The sequence below is a fragment of the Paramormyrops kingsleyae genome, chromosome 19 (assembly GCF_048594095.1).
Source record: "Paramormyrops kingsleyae isolate MSU_618 chromosome 19, PKINGS_0.4, whole genome shotgun sequence".
Taxonomy (NCBI): domain Eukaryota; kingdom Metazoa; phylum Chordata; class Actinopteri; order Osteoglossiformes; family Mormyridae; genus Paramormyrops; species Paramormyrops kingsleyae.
Window position 1 is genome coordinate 19,851,303 of NC_132815.1, and position 19,251 is coordinate 19,870,553.

The window sequence follows — 19,251 nt, forward strand, 5'->3', positions numbered from 1 at the left end:
TTCATTTTAATAAGCGTCTCAATGGAAATCTAAGATGCCAGATTGTCTACTTTGGTCAGCTAGCTGGCGTGAGATTTTCAATTCGAGAAAAGTCTGCAAACTCATTTACATGTATGTAACAGTTTTATTACATTGTAAATAGTCTTTAAGGTTTGCAAACTACCCCAACACTTAATATAACTAATTTTAGGTTTTCAATGGAATAATATACATTTGCCATAGATTTCTTGCGTGAGCCTAAGTCAGAAAGCATGACCCTGAAGATGTAATTTATTTGTCCCTGTACAAGCTACATAGGAATTATTTGATTACACATTTTGAATATAACAGTCTTTCTTTAAATAACTTAAGTTTTTGGGTTAGAGCACAGCTTGAAGTGCCCCTGCAGCAGTCGGGGAGCTAGGGATGGGCTCATAAGGGGCGATACCACTGTGACTGTTTTTCTGTTCGATCCAATTTTATCCAGTACCAAGGCTGCTATCACTGATACCGATCCCGAAATTCTAGTCTTTTGTATGAATTAAATGGCAAATAGTGCTGAACCATATAAAACAGCGCAATATTTGATATTGCGATATTTATGATGCAAAAAAGTAGTAAAGAAATTTACCCAAGATAAACTATAGTCAAACGGAACTCATGTACCAAGAATGTCAAATAAGTTTGTGTTGTTGCTGGGAGTTTTGTTAGCGGACACAAAGCAATGCCTACAAAGTAGGGTTTGGCGTTATGGCAAAAATATCATATCAGTTTTTTTTCAGGCATGGTTACAATCTTACCGCATTTTTTTTCGTGTAGGTTAAGACTACATTAAAAGTTACCGAACTGTACAACCAAATTAATTTCACTATTTAAAAAACCGTTAAAGTTAAGTTAGCAATACCTAAGAGAAGCTACTAGGGAATATACGGTATTGCATGCTGGGACAAGGCGGGAAAGTGAGAGAGGAGGAACGCGCTGTCCACTATATTAAAATCCCGTTAAGGTGGACTCGCTTATAACGGAATTTCGTCTATACTGGTCCAGGTGTTCCGGGCAATTCGGTTTCCCCTGTCTATCAGGAAATAATGTTTCCCCTGATATTAAAGCAAAGAGGTATGTGAAATGTCTGAAAATCACTCAGGTACATTATTACATGTGAATACTGTATTGTTATTAGTACCGAGGCCCATAGTTGCTGTATAGGCTACCTGTTTTAACAGGGGGGATCCAAATATCCTGGATGTCAGGAAATAATGTTTCTCCTAATATTTAGGCAAATATGTATGTGAGATGTCTGAAAATCACTCAGGTACATTATTACATGTGAATACTGTAGATCATCATGCATAATATAGTCATAAGCAATACTATACTGTTTTTATCAAGAAATATTGCTATCCAGCTAATTAAATACTTTCATTTATTATCTGTAAAAACAAAAAACATCGAAAAGGCAAGTGATGTTTTAAACTAGTATATAGCTTGTTTACCTCAAGAGCTTCATAAAAAGACATGAAAACAACAGCGAAACCGTGTACAAATCAGCGCGCCACAGAGGAAACATAGGGAAACGGCGCACCTTTAAAACATGCAGAAAAAGCATTGGATATAGTGGACTCGCATTTAACGGAATTTCGTGTACTGTATAAACGGACAAACAATTCGTTCCCCAGGGCCGCTTTTAGCTGTAGTTTTGTTCGACTGTAATGGACATGCAGCTCCACCTACAAGACCTGTGGCGTGCCGGTGTTCTGAAATTTTGGCATTCTTTGCCAGAATAGCATACCGGTAGTGCAAATTGATAGCTATGTCTATCGGTTTAGGCTATTTTATCAAAACAACATACCTACGAATGGTATTACGTTCTGGTAGGTTCATTTACGCTGACAGAATGGCATACCAATAGTATAACACACTGGTATGGTGTTCTGATAGGTACATTTACGCTGACAGAATGACATACCTATAGTATAACACAGTGGTATGGTGTCCTGATAGGTACATTTACGCTGACAGAATGACATACCTATAGTACACAGTGGTCTGGTGTTCTGATAGACATTTACGCTGACAGAATGACATACCTATAGTATAACACAGTGTTATACTATAACTATATGGTGTTCTGATAGGTACATTTACACTGACAGAATGACATACCTATAGTACACAGTGGTATGGTGTTCTGATAGGTACATTTAAACTGACAGAATGACATCTATAGTATGGTGTTCTGATAGGATGACATACCTATGACAGAATGACATACCTATAGTATGGTGTTCTGATAGGTACATTTACGCTGACAGAATGACATACCTATAGTACACAGTGGTATGGTGTTCTGATAGGTACATTTACGCTGACAGAATGACATACCTATAGTACACAGTACAAAACAACTTGTCTCTCTGTAAAGGCTGGTTGTAGACATTTTAATCGTTCACGATATAATACCCTCAGTGTCATGCCCCGATCGCCCGCTCCTCTCGTCCAGCTGTTCCCAATCGTTGTCATTAGTTCTTTGTATTTAGTCCGCATTTTCGTTTGTTTTCCCAGTACGGTCATTGTAATGTCATCCCGTGTGTTGCCTGCTCCTTGTGTTGCTGCTCTTATTAAACCCAGTGTTTGCCCCGACTTTGGCTTCCTGCGCCTTTTCTGCGCTTCGTGCGTCGCTGTGCAGAACACTCAGATTATTTACATACACTTGAAGACATGCATTTCTGTGATCAGTTCGCTTTTCTACTCCTTCACTAAGTTTTGTTACATTTTTCACATAGTTGACTAGCAAGGACGATAATTAGTATGAATGGCTTGGAGTGCAGAGCTTCTGCAGAAGCAGCGGAAGAAAACTTTAGACTTATTTTGAAGCTCATTATAATAGCAAAGTTTGCTAAGTTTTGTTTACTAATACGGAAAAAAAACATTTGTTACTGTTTCAACCCAGCTGTCTATCACAGTCCTCGTGATATGCAAGACATAATTAGTACATCAGTGTACTTTGCAGAGTAACCTGTAGCCAAAGTACTTCCAGTACTTTGACAAACATTACATTTTGCTTAGATACTGTCTTGTGGAGCATTGGCATCTGTAGGTCCATGTCAGAATTGATTCCTGTCTTGCCTCCTTCAATCAGTAATCTTTCCGCCTTGCTGTCCTGTCTCCCAGGTCTGTTCTGTCCATAATAGTGTGTTTCCCTGCTCTCTAGGCTGCCGTGTGGCTTAATGGGCTAAGTTAGTGACTGAGAGCCGAGCTCCCATACTGTCATGGATATAATGGTTATGTTGAGTTTTTGGTTTATCACCTTGCTAGTTCCTGTATTCATGTTATTTCTGTATTGATTCTTGTTTTGTATGCCATTTCGGGTTATCCTTGTGTGTAGCTATAATTTTGTGTTTCACCTATGTTCTCTATCTCTTGTGTTGCCCAAGCCCCTCGTGTTTGTTTGTGATTACCCTCACCTGTTCCTCGTTGCCCCTAGTCACTTTTTGTCGTTGATTAACAAAGGTCTGGTGCACGCTATAGTTAAAGCCCTCATTATCATGTGTATTTAAATGCCTGCCCTTACTCAGTTTCTGAGTTGGCCATTGTCCTTGTTCCTGTGCTGTTGTTTGTTCCTATATTAGGTTTTTTTTTAATACACCTGCCAGTGTTTGTACACTAATTGTTTCTTTATTTTTTTTTCTCCAGACATGGATTATCTGTCATTCTGCCATGCACCGCCGTAGCAGTCCAATCACTCGTCACCATGTAGCCCTGAGTATTTTTGCCCTGAAAATTGATGTGTTATAGCAAAACAACAGAGCAGAACTTGACACAAAAATGTTAGACATACACACCCAGATGATAGCTTCCGGTTTTAAAAAGCAGTCTAGTCTTTATGGCCATTTCAAGAAGAAAACTTAAGGCAAATCATTGAATGTGGCTATTACACAATGCAATGAATTATGCTAATGCCAGAAAAACATTTATTGATGTGAATATATACCAACCGAAGCTATATAGTTCCTACATCAATAATTAGCCTATAGTCCACGGATGGTCAGATCTGTCAATGAAAATCTCTTTCATACACATGCATGTAGGCTATGCATGTATTTTTAATATCCATATAATTTTGTGTTGTCCAGAGACCACAAAGAGCCAGGACAGGCAGTGATTGTTATGATGAGCTGCTGCAGTCAGCTGAGCCAGGATCCAATGGATAAAATTTCAGCCTTTTTTCTTTTGTAAATATTGCAGTCTCACTCGTGGAAATTTCACATATCGTGATATAATAAGCAGCTCTAGTAACTTGTGGAAAGTTGAAATTTTGTGTGTTATTTTTTACGTTGCAGATCAGTAAGGAAGGTCACAAGAAGAGACAAACACAGGCTGTATGGAGGCATATGACTTAGGAGCATTAGATACTGGATCTAAACAAGTCAGCCATCATGTCTATCCATTGACTAGCCTTGGGAAACAGAAGATGATACTTTCAGCGACGATGGTTTAAGTCCAGAGGTGATCCATGGTTATATTGCAGTGAATAAATTGTGCTATTATGGAATAAGCAGTGCTATAGCTGTGTGTGTAAGAATGCAAATTAAATGAACCATGTTTGCACCTTTTCACCACCAGGGCAACAGCCATGAGGGAAAAGAGACTGAGGTGAACTGTAATAAATTTAACATGTGCAAAGATGAGTAGTGCATGCATCAATAGTAAAGTTAAGTAGCCTAATAACTTTTGAATGTGTGTGTGTGTGATAATATTTATTAATTATAAAGGTACATATAACCACCCCAATCTACTGATACTGATCTTTCTTCAAAAAAAAGAAAAGATAAGCCCCAGGCAAACTTGACTTAGTCCTTGATCTTTTCAATAGGTAGAAACGCCCCTGTTGTGGAGTAAATTAACTCCATACGAAGAAGCTGTTTCTTTCTGCTGGTTCAGTCCCCTGCTCTCAGCCAACTGCACCTTCCTCCTCCTTGTGTGGAATCGTAGTTCTAGTCTGGAGCAGAAAGCGCAGGCAGAAGGAACACTTCTTCTCAGTACCTATCCCTGTCATTAACCAACGCATGAGTGTAGTTCCTATCCAAACACCGACATTTAGGTTCTGGTAGAGATTAATGTCATACTCTCCATAATATAAACATGCACAACACTTTGCAAGCTCAGGCACCCATATTTCTCGTACTACTCTCGGTGAAGACACCAATGTCTAATTAAGTTCATGGTGTTGAATGCTTCAGCAGATGGTCCTCCACAAGCTATTTCTTTTGTACATATGTTGCAAATTTCAGATCTTTCATCTTTAATAGATATCTGGTAGAACTGCCCAACTGGAGATGACAGTAGAAGCCTCTGAAACTTCATGTACATATTTTAAATCATCAATGCACATATTGTACGTCATCTGCAAAATCGGTATCTGAGATTGATCAAATTAAAGGCTGCCAATTGAGTAATTAATGCTGGCCTTACACCAGCTTTTCAAGTGATTTTACTGATGCAGACAAATTTCTGATATTGGAATAAAATCGTGAGAGTTTTGTTAGTTGTGGCACGCTCCCGTCATCTCGATGGTTTGGTGTAAGCTGGTCAGGATAGCTGTCATAAGTCAGTTTTTTCTCATCTTGATGATCCAGTAAAATCAGCCGTGTTTGATTTTAATCATAGGTGTCTAGTCTTGGCTCATGCAAGTAGCGACATGGATATTGTCAATATCCAATATGCGAGCTCTCTGCAGCACCAAACAGGAAGCAGCATAGCAAGTACACATTATTGCAGTCCAAAAAACAATGAAATGCGTAATATGTAAAATTATGAAATCCGTTCACGTATCTTGGGTTGTGTCCACACTCTGTGGCGTCTTCTTTTTTGCTGATGTATTACATCAAACCCTTGCGCACACAAGAACAGCTGCGACTAAAAGCTGCTTTCGTTTCTGCTCCATCGTTTAACAGTTTTTCTCCTCCTGTAAATTTCCACCAGGAGCAGATTTGGAAATAATCTTAAAGAAATCCAGCTGCAGTCTTGCAAATAGTGACCCTGGAAGATCCCCAGTTTTTGCAGAATCCTAATCTGTGACAAAGAACTCTGTGTCTCTAGATGTGAGGGGGTGTCAGACTTTAGTCTTTAAAAAGTCATTTCAAAGTCTTCTAGTATATGTTTAGTATAAGACTGAAAATTGGCTTCCAATCGGCTACCAATTGAGCGGAGCACCTCTAGTAACGTGTAGTACGAAGATTTGCTTCATTAAGTCTAACTAACCAAATAGCCTTGTAGAGGTTTTACATGTAAAAACTTGGAGGTGGTCCCTGCTTGGTAGAAATATTGATGAGATTCCCTCCCTCCTAGTTATTTTTTATACCATTTACCAAACACATCGATAGTGTTTAAGCCATTTATACACAATTGTGTTGTTTACATTGAGTATCCTTGGCATTTTATAGAATTTGAATTGTATCAGCAGACAGACATTCCTGATCACTCAGCGATGCCCAGTTCGTGCTGAACTACTGCCCAATTAAATCCAATTATTTTGGATTTAATTTTAAATGATGGAGGAGGTAAGTTTGCAATTTACACCTTAATATTTCTATTAACCTCTCTGATTAGAATATCCATCAAATATATGATACAACAGTGATTACGGAAGATGAGTGAGTCATCAGCCTGAATTTTCATATATGTTTCCAAAATGTGCGTGTCTTGTTACAGATGAACAGGCTTCCACGTGGAAGCAGTAGAAAGGCCAGGAAGAAAGTGGAATCCTAAATGCTGTGGTTCTTCCTGATCTTCAGCCTTTCCCTCAAATCACCCAGGTACCCAGCAATGGAGAGACTTTGGGAGGCTAGAAGGATGGAGCCAGAGAGGGTCCACAGGCACGGCATGAAGGAGTGTCAGGTGATGTACTGCTTTGTCGTGGAACCCAAGCTGCTCTATCCCTCCGGCCGGGCTTGGCCCTACTCCCTTAGTTTGCGCCGCAGGGTAAAGCAGCGCCTGTGAGTGGCATTCTCCTGCCCGAAATGTACAGAATTGGCAGGAGTGAAAAATTCAATTGACATGGCGCAGACCTTCACCACCCAGGGCCTGAGGAGCTATAACCCCCAAATTGAGTTGGACATCAGTGGCGAACCCCTGAGCCTCCAAGGAAAAAAGTGAGCTATTAGTCCCTCCTTAATGTATATAGTGTCTATATGTAAATAAATGTGTGTGTGTTTTTAAAATTAAATATGTGTGCACCTGTGTTCACATCTATAAGACTAGATGTTGAAATGATCCCCGCATGGATATCAGTTAACCACTGCTTGTTGACACATTTGTGAAATGTCACATTTTACAGATCGTCCCTTGGCAGTTCTTGGGTTTTTTTTTTTTAGTTGGACTTCAGCCTATCTCAGCAGTAAAAGCACATTTCCAACAACCCGAATAGATTTATTATTGCAGAATATTTCTCTTAATGGACACAGGTAATGTTTAAAACCTAATGGTTAACTCAGAAAGCTGGTGCAGATTCCATTAGGGCGGCTCAACAGCGGATGACCGTGCATTCACATTTTGGTTAAAACGGAAATTTTATGGTGCATTCCATTTGAACTGGGAAGTCTACATTTTCAACCGGAACACCTGCTGAAGTCTCGGTTCCAACTCAGAAAGTCAGAAGAACCTCTACAACCCTGACCTCGGAATTCCAGATGGCTGTGCCTTTCATCAGCAGAAGTGAAAGCTGTATTTATATACTGTTTATAAGCACTTGTATGTATTTGTGACTCATTACATCCATTGTACAGTTAACTCAGATGACGTCATTCCCAACTCTGATTTCTGACCTCTGAGGTAAATGGAACACAGCATTAGTCCAGGGTTCCCCAGTTCTGCACCTGGGGGGCTAGTCTGCAAAACTCAACCACAATCTTATTTAGCTAATCAGCTAATTGCCAGGATTAGTGAGTCTGTTTGAGGAGGGGAATCTGCAGACTTTGTTGCAGACTAGCTCCAGGACTTGAATTGGGGTCCCTGCTTTTCTCTAAATTAAATAATAATAATAGAAAGGTGTGCTATATATTTCAACGATGCCCAAAATTCACCATGAAGTGCAGGAAGATACCAGGTAAGAAATCAATAAATTCTCAGAATTAAACATTCATATTGAAAGATTTTAAATTCTGGTGCCATGCTCAAGGGGCCAACGTTGACATGGTTACTCTGCTTGGTCATGGGTTTCAAAGTCACAGCTTTACAGAGTCTCTCACAGATCCCTAACAGCCTGAGCTATGCATCCCCCCTACTGTTATGTCAATGTGTAATATAGATATACTACTTCTTCATCGGTCCTTCTTGGTGGTGGCTGCGGTGGTGGTGGTGGTGGGGGGGTCTCCCCATCTGTGAGTTTTAGGTTTATCATTGCCCGCTCACCGTGGCCTGTTGCACGGCCCCATAACAGAAGTAGACAGCGATTGGCTGACGGGAAGATGTTTTGAACAGGTGTAAGCAGCAGATGCGATGTGCGCTAAGGGATTTCGGGGAATAACTGGTATGGTCAGGTAGGCAAAGGAAGCCTGCTGACAGCGCGGACGTGTCCGGAGGCACGGATGCAGTTTTGGTATCTCGTCGTACACTTTCTATTGCATTTTGTGCATCTAACCACTTTCCCTCGGAATCTAAACTGTACCAGACATATCAGTTTATGATGTTTTCAAAGCAATGTCGCCATATCTAAGGTTCTAGCCCCAGTAATGCAATTAATTACATTAGTAGTGCATGCACTGAATCAGCAAGATTACTGTTTCGCCATAGGCACTTCATCACACTATCTACTATTATCCATAGTTTTAAAATTTAAAGCATATTTGAACCTTTGAATTTGACTGGAGACAGCATTCAGTTTCAGGGAGTTGCTGAAACCTGCATTTGTTAGAAAATCTGCTTTCCAGCATATAGCACATGAGCTACTGATATCAACGTAAAAGCTGACAAATCAAGATTGCAGTGTGTGTACGCTTTCGGCCTTAGAATTAGCTTCAGCTAATACTACAAAAGTATTCACTTAACGTTAGGGATCACCAGAATCGCTAGTCAGATTCCTCCAATCATTATTTGAATAATATTCGATTAACCCTATTCCACCCCATCCCCTCTACACACGTGGAGAAACATCTATGGAGTCAATATATTTCCATACAAAATGATATTTGTTGCTGCAAAAGGACAACCTAAAACATTAAAACGCAGCTTCAATAAATTAATTGAAAGTGATATTAGATTAAACTGAAGAGAGCTCAAGTGTGTTATAATACAATAATGTTTAATAGCCTGTGCCTTGGTTGGTTAGGCCTACTGCTAAAGGTGATTTTTTTTTAAACACAATCCTAACAATACTTCTCTGGCTTATAGGCTGCCATTAATTTATTTCCTTACAAAAAATTAGATATATATAACAAAAATGCAAAAAGGAGCTGTAAATATTTATGATACTTTTTATGAAAATGTAAAAAAGGAGTTGGAAATTTACCTTCATGATACCTTCATAATGCATTCATATAACATTCATTAGCAGCATGTACAGTAAGTATACCATAACATCCTAACTACCTTAACGGCTTTAATATACATTAATAAGAAACATTATGTTGTCATGCATTTATAATGAGATTGATGTCCACAGGCTTGTAGGGGAGAAGTGCCTCAGCCTCAGACCTACCCTGGACACCAACTCCACCCATGTCAGGTGGACCCAGTACTTCTGTGGGGAGACATACTACTCAAACTGTTTTCTACTTCCCAGTGTTCCTATCCCCCCCCCCCCCCCCATACCAAGCATTAGATTATAATCATTTGAGTCTGTATCTCCGGCTTTTTGGCTAATGCATCTGGATTGCTTTAAGGTGATGAAGAGCCTGTTCTTGGCCAGTCTGCATGGCATACAAACCTAGCTCCCAGCACCAAAGCTGTTTGTTTCTCTGCTGGTTTGTGTTCATTAGAGCTCACTGACCGACTTTGATTCCTGAATGGCTTGTGTTTGTGTAAACTTATTCAGTAGGTGCTCAGTTTGCCTTTTGGCTGTGGCTTTGATCTGTCTGATCATTGTTATTGACTCATTTTAATTACTGAACTAATTGTTTCCTTGTTACTTACTTGTTCCCAACGGTTGTCTGTAGTGAGCGTGCCAGCGTGCTGTGGCTGGTCTGAAGACTGACCCACCAGTGCCCCTAGGCTGGGTTTCTTGTTCCTCAATGCACCCCTGCACCCTGTAGTGGTCAGGGTGGGAGAACTTCATTAGACTGTTTCCTCATGTTCTAGCTAGCAGACTTAATTTTAATTGGCAGCCCTATTGATTCTATGACCATACCTTTGCATTTGCCCTTGTTTCTACATCATTTTGTATCTGTTGTGCACATTTATGTTTGATGCATGCTTTCAGTGCTCTGTAATATTGCCCTCTATAATCCAGATGTGCATGTCTTACAAATTCCTGTGAAGTAACATTGTGTCTCCTGAATTTTAAGTTTTGAGTTGTTCTATGCGAGAGGGTAGAGAGGCACATCGATGACACGTGACATTTCCTGGCTTTTTGACATCCTTTTTGCATCTACTGTAATGTAGTTTCTCTCAATTGTTTTGAGTTACATGCAGTACAGGGAGTCCGTACGATGGTAGTTTTTTAATTTTTCAAATTTAAATTTTAAAATCTTCTGAACAGTTCAAATGTGCAAAGGTAGTGTGTGTTTCCCATTGAAAACAAAAGCATGCAAAGGCCTTTATGTGCGTGAAATGCTGTTTGAGGTTTGTATTTTGGCCAACCCGAAAAATATATTCTAGTCATGGGGAAAATGAGAAAGGCAGGGATTGGGATGGACATTTCCCCAAGTTGAGCACAAATTAAAATGGTGAGTTACACTTAGCAACACATGATAAGATATAGAGCCGGGAGGATGATGAACAGCCGTTAGAAACTGTTGACAAGTTTCTACTCAGATGGTGTTTGTTTAAAAAAACAGACAGCATCTGCATTTCTGGTAGGCGACGCCCAAGTGTGGAGCACACAGACTGTACTGCAGCGGACATTCTGGCACTTTCTGTTCTGGTTACAGTTAGGGACTTTTTTATGTTTTGATGATCAGGATAAACAGAAACGCAAGCATACTCAGCTATTTGTGCGCGAAAGCCAGTTGTTCAGCATCTTGCTGAAACTAGCTTCCGTTGCCACCAGTGTCAGCTGTCAAACAAAATTCCAGTCATATAATCTAAAACATGACAGGGGCTGGAGTGATAGCCAGATGCCTAATTTAAAGTGGTCTGTATGCATCTTCTTAGAGCTCAGCAAAAAGCTTTAGGGCTCTCAAAATTGATTTCATGTATCCTTTATAATTATGATTATGATGAATGTGAAAGACACCTTTTCATGAATCAAATCATTATTTTATTACCTTTTGTTTTTGGCCTGGTTTCTAGAAAATGTGACCTGAAATCACAGCTGTGTCTCTGCCCTGATTCCAGACTCCTTAATGTCCCCCACAAGAGCCCTGCACCAAGGTCCCCGGCACCGCAGCTGGTTAATCGATCAGAAATCCTTTTCTTTTTCGTCGTATTCTGCTCTTGGAAGACTGAGGTTATGTTCCGGAAGGCTGCGCCTCCTCGGAGGTGTAGGTGAGGATTTACAGTAAGCTGAGTTACAGTTCACTGGGCTCCTACCCATTGCTATAAGCTCATTTTATTCACAATCACATGTCTTCTTTATATTTCTCCAGTCTCATCCGTCAGTTTTAGCAGAACAATTAGGCTTGGTCTTTTCAAAGAATTATACTCAGAATATCTAAGAAATTACTAGTTCACTGTTGCGGTTCTGGGTATGCGCACTGGCATTGATGGCTCAGCTGAAGTGTTAGTGTTCGTCTTTTATATGCAGAATGTGGTCCAGGTGGAGTACGGGCACTGCAGAAACCTGAGAGCCATCATACCGACAGACAGTTAGATATTTGCTAGACAGGGGTTTGTGGCTGGCTGAGGATATTAGACTGGAAAGTTTGTGAAACCGGTGTGAATTCACCATCACATTTATGAACTGGCCAGGTGTGGCGAGATACTGGCACTTTCTGGTGATTATGTGGCATGGACTGAGAAATGAAGTTGACAGATCCTGGTTCATCAGGAAAGAATTTCCTATGGTGCTACGCAATATTGTGATATTGCTTGGTTTTCTCCCCGGAATCTTTACGGTTCTAACTGGAAATTGTCTTAACCCAGCAAACCAGCCTGTCACTGTAGTTTCCATAGACATTTCCCATATTTTATCTTGTGCAACATTTTGTTTACATTCTGGCAATTATATGTATGTAATTTATTCCAGATTTACAGACAGACATTTGTGAGGCCCCTGGATAAAGGATTAAAGTTGCTTTCATATTTGGTTATATTCACATAAAGCATTGACGTAAACTTTCAAAATAAGCCAAAATTAAGTTAAGTTTCTCTGACAATAAGATTTTGCAACAATAGTGACCTTAGCAATAGGCATTCCGTGAGATGTAACAGCATCGGTGAAATATGATTGCATTATATAAACCTTTTTCACAGTTTCGTGACTTATTTTATTGAGTAGTTAAAATTTTCAGCCAGTCTCCTTCCTACCACTTATCTGGTACATGGTCACTGTCAGCCTGGAGCCTAGCTTAGGAGGTACAGGGTACAAGGCAGGATAGACATGTTGGAGAGGAGGCCGGCCCATTGCAGGGCACACAGACACGCGCACTCACACGAAGCAATATGGAGATACTAGTTCATTTAACCTCATGTTTTATGGACTGCAAGAGGAAACCCAAGCAACACTGGGACTGAGTGACAGGGGCCCTAAAAAATTAGGAAAATAACTGGATTGGTTTGGACTGGGGGGCCTAATATGATATGCTTTCATGGGGCCCAAAATCTCTAGCAACGCCCCTGAGTTCATGTATGTATATTAAAATATGTAAATGACCTTTAGGTACAAAAACCACCACATTACACACCAATGACTTAATACATGCAAAAATGAAATTAATTGTTTAATGCAGAAAATGTATATTTGTAATAGGCTAGGATATTTCTTTTTCGGGTTTGTTGGGGAGATCAGTAGCATGGTGATTAATAATGCAGACCTGACATCTTGTGGTTTAATTCGCGTATAAGCTATGCTATTGGACCACTGAGTGAAGTACATTACATGAAGTACTACTGGAAAATTCACAGCGTGTCTAAGGTGTCTTGGTAAAACTCTAAGCTAAGAAATGACAGCTTGTTACTTTATGACCCAAACAAAATGTTTCCTATTCGAGAATGTCTTTTATTTAAGAGAGTTTAATTAATTGGTGTTGTCTGTTTGCATGGTCAGAGAGTAGCCTCAGTAGATTGTCTCATCTCCTCACGGTTGAAATCCAACTTTATCTCAGTCTACATAGGGTTTCTATGCAGGGTTTCCATGTTCCTTCTACAATCCGGAGGCCGATGTCTCCAAAATGCCTTTTTGCAGGAATGGGTGTGCGGTTGTTCCATGAAATAGCTTAAATCTGAATCTGAAAATAAACATACGGGGCCTGTCTGCTGTTTTTGGAAATAGTTCAGCTTGTCAGTGTATTGGTTGTAAGACTTTGACTAGATCCATGCAGCATGGAACGGGTGCATTATGGTTTGCGGTTCCGACCGGGGGAGGCAAACAAACACAGAAAGCAGCCGTTTCTGTTTGAGAAAATAGGTAACAGGCAGGGAAGCCAAGAGGGATGTTGGGTCTACAGATGGGACCACAAGACATGGACTTGTAGCCTGTCTGCGGGCGACAGGCAAACAGAAGGCTGTTTCATGTTACTGTAGATTGTCAACAGGTGAATGAAAGGTCCTTTCACCTGACATTCCCCACCCGGGACATTAATTCCTTCCCTTCACCACCGGATCCATGCTGGGAAGAGTCCCAGCCAGCAGCGAACCTTGCCCTTTCCCCAGTTACGACCCCAGTTATGATTGTTCTGCAGATCTGCCCTGCCTTACTGGGTGGGTATTTCTGTGGGTGTGTCTTTGTGTTCCTGATCCCACCCACCATTACGTCAGCATTCCTCTCCTTCCCGATTGGCTGATTCTCAGTTTACTACTTCCTTTGAAAGTCCTGCCAAACACTGAAGTGGGAGACGATTCAATCTGACATTGAATTTGTCTGTTTTTCTTATTGTAAACTACTTCTTATGCCTAGCCCTGTTAGATCTTTTCTGCGAATCCCTTGTTTCAGCTATATTAAATATTGTATGCATTGCGGGTAGCTGGGCGGAAGGGAGAGCAACACCATTAGTTTGTTTTGTTTCTTCTCTCTGTTTATGTGTAGATAGGGAGTTAGGGAAGTTTTATGTGTTTTTATTTCACTTGTTGGATATATTAGCAGTGTTTGTCTTTGTTATTTTGGCCTGGTCAGCTCCTAAAGCTTAATCAATAAATTAAAGAGACAAGGGAGTGGCTCAGTGCACTTTTTTTGTTGCTCCTCACGCAAGACTGCAACATAATGCCCGGCAGGGATAGTGTGTACAGGCCAGGTTTATGGAACCCAAATGCCGATTATCTTCCACTGGCCCATAAAATGAAGGAATGTGATACATTGTTACATCTATTTTTCAATGTTTAGTGTGAAGTTGACATAAAACCCTAAAAACTTGGTTTCTTCCACTGTTATTTTTCACATAAATGTTTCTTCCCCTTATTTATAAGAAATGGAACCAACATGCATACTGTATATACTTACGAGCCATAAGCTCATCTCTCAGTATTGTTGCTAAATGTCCAAATTATCTATTAAAAACAATTAAGAAGGAGAAATACTGAATGTGTTAATTTGATGGAATATGGAGTGACTCTGAAATTGCTTGAGGGCATTTAAATTAATGGAGCTTGATATACCTGTGGTAAACACTAAGAGATATCTATGATATCTGTCTCAATGAACATCCTTTATTTTATCTTGTCTGCCATTTTGATGAAGAGGGAGCCCAAATTCTTCCCCTGTATTAATTTTGCCGTAAAGCATTTTTCAGTACGGCTCGTTGAACTCAGCCCCGTCGCTACTTTCCAGAAAAGGCTTAATTTAAATTCCACACAAACTCATGCAAATCCTACGAAGATACCAGAATAGAAATTAAATCAATCCTGGAACTATCTACAAATCATGTGCAATCATTTTTTTTCCCTGTGAACCTTAGTAGAGATGATGTTTTATAAATCTAGCAGCACTTGCAATTGAATGTCTGAATGAGTTTTGTGGATGTTTTTTGTTTGATCCCATGTGAAACACAAAACACACATTGATACGTAAGATAAACTTTCTTTTAATTAGATTTTTCATTTAAAATGAACACATTTTTGTTTGAACAGTTCAAAATGTATGGGTGGGATCTGTAATACTTAAATAGGAATAATTGAAAACTGCAGTTGAGAGGACATCTGTATATAGGCATTGTGTACGCGTGTGCCCTTGGTGAAATGACAGGCAGACTTTACTGTATAGTTTTGATGAATGGTGTCCTTCACCAGCGAACAGGAAAAATATGTAAATATTTTAATTTACAGTTAATACTCGGTGGGGTTTGTAGGTAGGATTGTTGACCCTTGAGAGGAAAAAGACATCCAGGTTGGTGGCTTGACAGGGAAATAGAGTAATACTAGACTCCATCTTCAACAGTGCAGAATGAGCTGGGCTCCCACTGGCACTGTTTGATATAAAAATCTGTCTTAGTTCCCCACATTTCATTATTTCACCATTTTACAGCTGTATGCTTTTTTTTACAGGGAGAGATCACAGAAGGGGGAAAAAGATGACACATGGAAAGGGATGAGATGAAGAAGAAAAGGAGGGAAATGAGGCGGTGAGCGCAGGGGCACAGTCTTAAAGAGGGAGGTGGTGGACAGAGACGAGGTGAAGATCAGACAGGATGGAGAGCGTGGAGGAGAAGTTTGAAGATGAATGAAATGAGGAGGAGAGTGAGGAGGAGGATCTGGTGAGAAGAGAAAGGAGATAGGGGTCAGAGAATGAAAAAGAAGTGAGAGACAAGAGGAAGGAAATGAAAGGGAAGGATGATGGACACTTGACATATATTTACTGAGCAGGAGGAGATGGAGGAAGAGGAGGCCGTGGAGGTGAATAGGAAGATGTCAAGGTTATGTAGATGTCATGAAAAACTATGGGGCAGACAGAGAATAAAGCTCTACAAGTAGCTGGAGGAAAGTCAGACCGAGGAAGAAGAGGAGATGAAAGCGGGAGCAGAGGGAGACGGAGCAGGGTGGCGTTAGCTAAGCAGAGAGGAAAAAGACGGAGGATGAGAACGAAGACAAGAGGCATGGAGAAAATGGGGGAGGACAAATAGAGAGGTGGCTGAGAAGGAAAAGTTCAACGTCTGTATAGCCAAGAGGAAGCCGGAAAATGCGAGTAAGAACAAGGCAGAGATGCTATCTGAAGTGTCAAGTCTGAAGCTGGCATCTGACACCCGCCACTGTTGCTATGGTTATGCTTTTATATAAGAGAATCGCATGCGATTTGCTTTCTCATGGAACTCGACTACTCAGCCCAGGCCCAGCTCTTGCAGAGCAGAGAGCGGACTGCGCGGATAAGGATAGGGGAGATGGCTGAGGCACGGGGGATGATGGGAAAGAGGCAGCGGCTGTCACAGTGATGGCTAGGGTGCCAGTGCAAAGGGCCCGGAAGCAGTGAAGTACAGCTCATTACTTACTGCAGCTGGCAATTAATGAAAGTGCAGTGTCATAAGCTCACTGTTTTAATAACTCTCATTATACTTTATTAGCCAGCGAGATTCCTATGTAATCTAATAATGACCTTCCGTATCATTATTAATATAAATTCTTAACAGAAACATTTAAATGTTTCTAGATTTTCCCGGACTGCTTTAATTGTAACAGTGATGTAGACATCCCGTAATTTAGATGACAAAGCTTGTAACATTAGTTCTGTCCCGGTTTCAGCCAATGAGCCGAGAGCGCAAATCAGAGAGCGGGAAGTCACAGATGGGGACAGAGCGGGGTGACGAAGAGGGAAAAGGGGGAGGCAGGAAGCTAAGGAGGATAGAGGAGAGGGGGGGACAGATAGCCAAACCCCTCAGGAAAAAGAGAATGTGGTTAAAAATAAAGTACGGTGAGGAGATTTGGAGGGAAGGAGATGGTAGCGGAAAAACGGCTGCATGAGGCAAATGAGAAAATGGAGGACAAAGCATGATGTGGAGACAGAGGAAAGGACAAAGGGGACCCGGCTTCACGGGGTTCCCGAAAAGGAAAGAATCTCACACTGGCCTGGCGAGAGGACAATCAACCGAGGTCCTAAAGGAAGGACACATAGATGGGATGAGGCATCATCTGCTAAAAGGCCATGAGACTGCATTTGTGTCTGATACACACCTTCCTAACGTTCTAGCCCTGAGTCAGCTAAAAAGCGCCTGACCTGGGCCTGTGCCTCACAGCCAGGAGAGGAACGGGGGAGGAACGAAAACAACCGAAATTCTGTCAGAGAAGTGAAGACAGACTAAGGCCATGAGACCGCAAACTGGTACGGATTGAGGCCTGATTTACCGACGGCTGTGAAGGCTGCAGTAATGTCTAATCCAGGCTGTCTCAGGGCAATGGGAATTCCGCAGAGAGCTGGAACGTGAATGTGAGGCAGACTGAGGTCACAGATGGGAAGAGATGGTGACTGTAACAGCGTGCTTCCCTGACGTGGTAGACAGGGGGGGCTTGTGAGCTATGCGGGCAGCAGAGCAGATGAAGGAGCTTATTGGGAGTGCCAGGGAACATCTCGGGGAAAATATTTACACACCATGGACTGCAGACAGACAAGAAGGAGGTGAAGAGGAAGCAGAGGCAAACTCATGCATATGTACCATGTTCCCAAAGTAATGTATAGCATTAATAAGTAACAAACCAGCTACAAATACAGTAATTACAATGCATTATTAATTCAACTAAATGTTTGAAATGAATTTCTGAGTAATTGCCATTGGAACATATTCAGGACACATATTCCAAAAACAGCTTTCATTGCCATACTGAATTCTGTGTTTACTTTAAAAACTCTTGCGTACAAAAATAATAATATTCACTGCCCAACTGCTATGTTCTCAAAGGACTGAACATAACTCTGTAAACAATCAATTAGCATCTTGGATACCAGGGCACTTTGTGTAATTGTAGCGTTAATTGAAATCCAAATAAGAAGCTTAAGATATGTTAACAGATTAGAAAGGGTTCATCCTGATGATACGGTACTGTAATACTGTTCTAAAAATGCTATTTTTGTCTGTACCTGACCTGTCAAGGCTTGTGATGGAGATGATAGGTCAAGTTCACACCTCATTGATCTATTTTGTAAAATGATGAGGAGAAGCACGTTTCAATCTTATTATAATATAAATATGCTGCTTTTAAAGTTATAATTAATGGATTATTGAAATTTATATATAACTATCTTTAAAATGTATTTCGATTAGCAGAAATGTAAATGCATTTATGTTAAGCATTTTGTCTACATGTTCAGCTTCATTCATAATGTCGGCTAGCAAAGCATGGAATATGTATCCCATCCACAGGTATTTCTAGTTAAGTACAAGGCTTACAAATAATGACGTTCCCTTCATCTAGGAGCAACAGGAAATGGGGCATCTTATATTTCTCATGTTCCTTAGTCATCCACTAGGTGTCAGTAGAGATCCAGCTAATTTTATCTGGCGTACGTCTTTGTATGTGGTCTGTTTTCAGTCTAGGTAATGCAATGTGGAATCCACACATGGTATTAATAAAACAATCATATAATAAAATGGCCATTCATATGTAAAGTTAAAATTGTGGCACTCACACCTACCTGTAGCCCGTCCAGATTTCTGGGAGAGATGGTGAGGCAGTGGTTTGTGTCACACACAGTTTACAATATTTATGGGTTGCTGCTGGGTAATGAGGTTTTGAAACATGAGACTTGATCTGTGTATAAGAAATGCTAGATTTCTGCCTAGCTATTGACACGAAATCAACAAGCAGCCCTTTCAACACCTTTTATCATAGCCATTGACATGCAGTGAAAGCCATGATGAAAGGATTCATCTGAGTCTTTGTCAGAAAAAATGAGCTCCTGAAATGAGAGAGAGAGAGAGATGGCAAAGTGTGAGGTAAGGTGGGCTTATTCTCAGAGGAAACGGGGTCGTCTTGGGTAGGGAGGGGAACCCGCGTGAGGTGGTGCTCGTCTTGTTAATGTCACCGCTGTGAAGCGTGTGGGGT

General features: G+C 40.7%; 1 long non-coding RNA gene across 8 annotated transcripts; it reads left to right on the forward strand.

Annotated features, from left to right (window-relative positions):
* The first annotated feature begins 23 nt into the window (after nt 1–23).
* Nucleotides 24–18,797, forward strand: LOC111841774 (uncharacterized). Of its 8 annotated transcripts, none has more exons than XR_011984113.1 (9): nt 24–111; nt 3,673–3,742; nt 4,113–4,211; nt 4,320–4,485; nt 4,603–6,539; nt 6,795–6,876; nt 7,007–7,130; nt 11,470–11,619; nt 15,769–18,797. It is a non-coding gene; the product is annotated as an uncharacterized lncRNA (long non-coding RNA). The 8 variants fall into 8 exon arrangements; XR_011984111.1 differs by lacking the exon at nt 24–111 and adding an exon at nt 965–1,095; XR_011984112.1 differs by lacking the exon at nt 24–111 and adding an exon at nt 965–1,095 and having other exon boundaries at nt 3,673–3,732.
* Nucleotides 18,798–19,251: the final 454 nt, after the last annotated feature.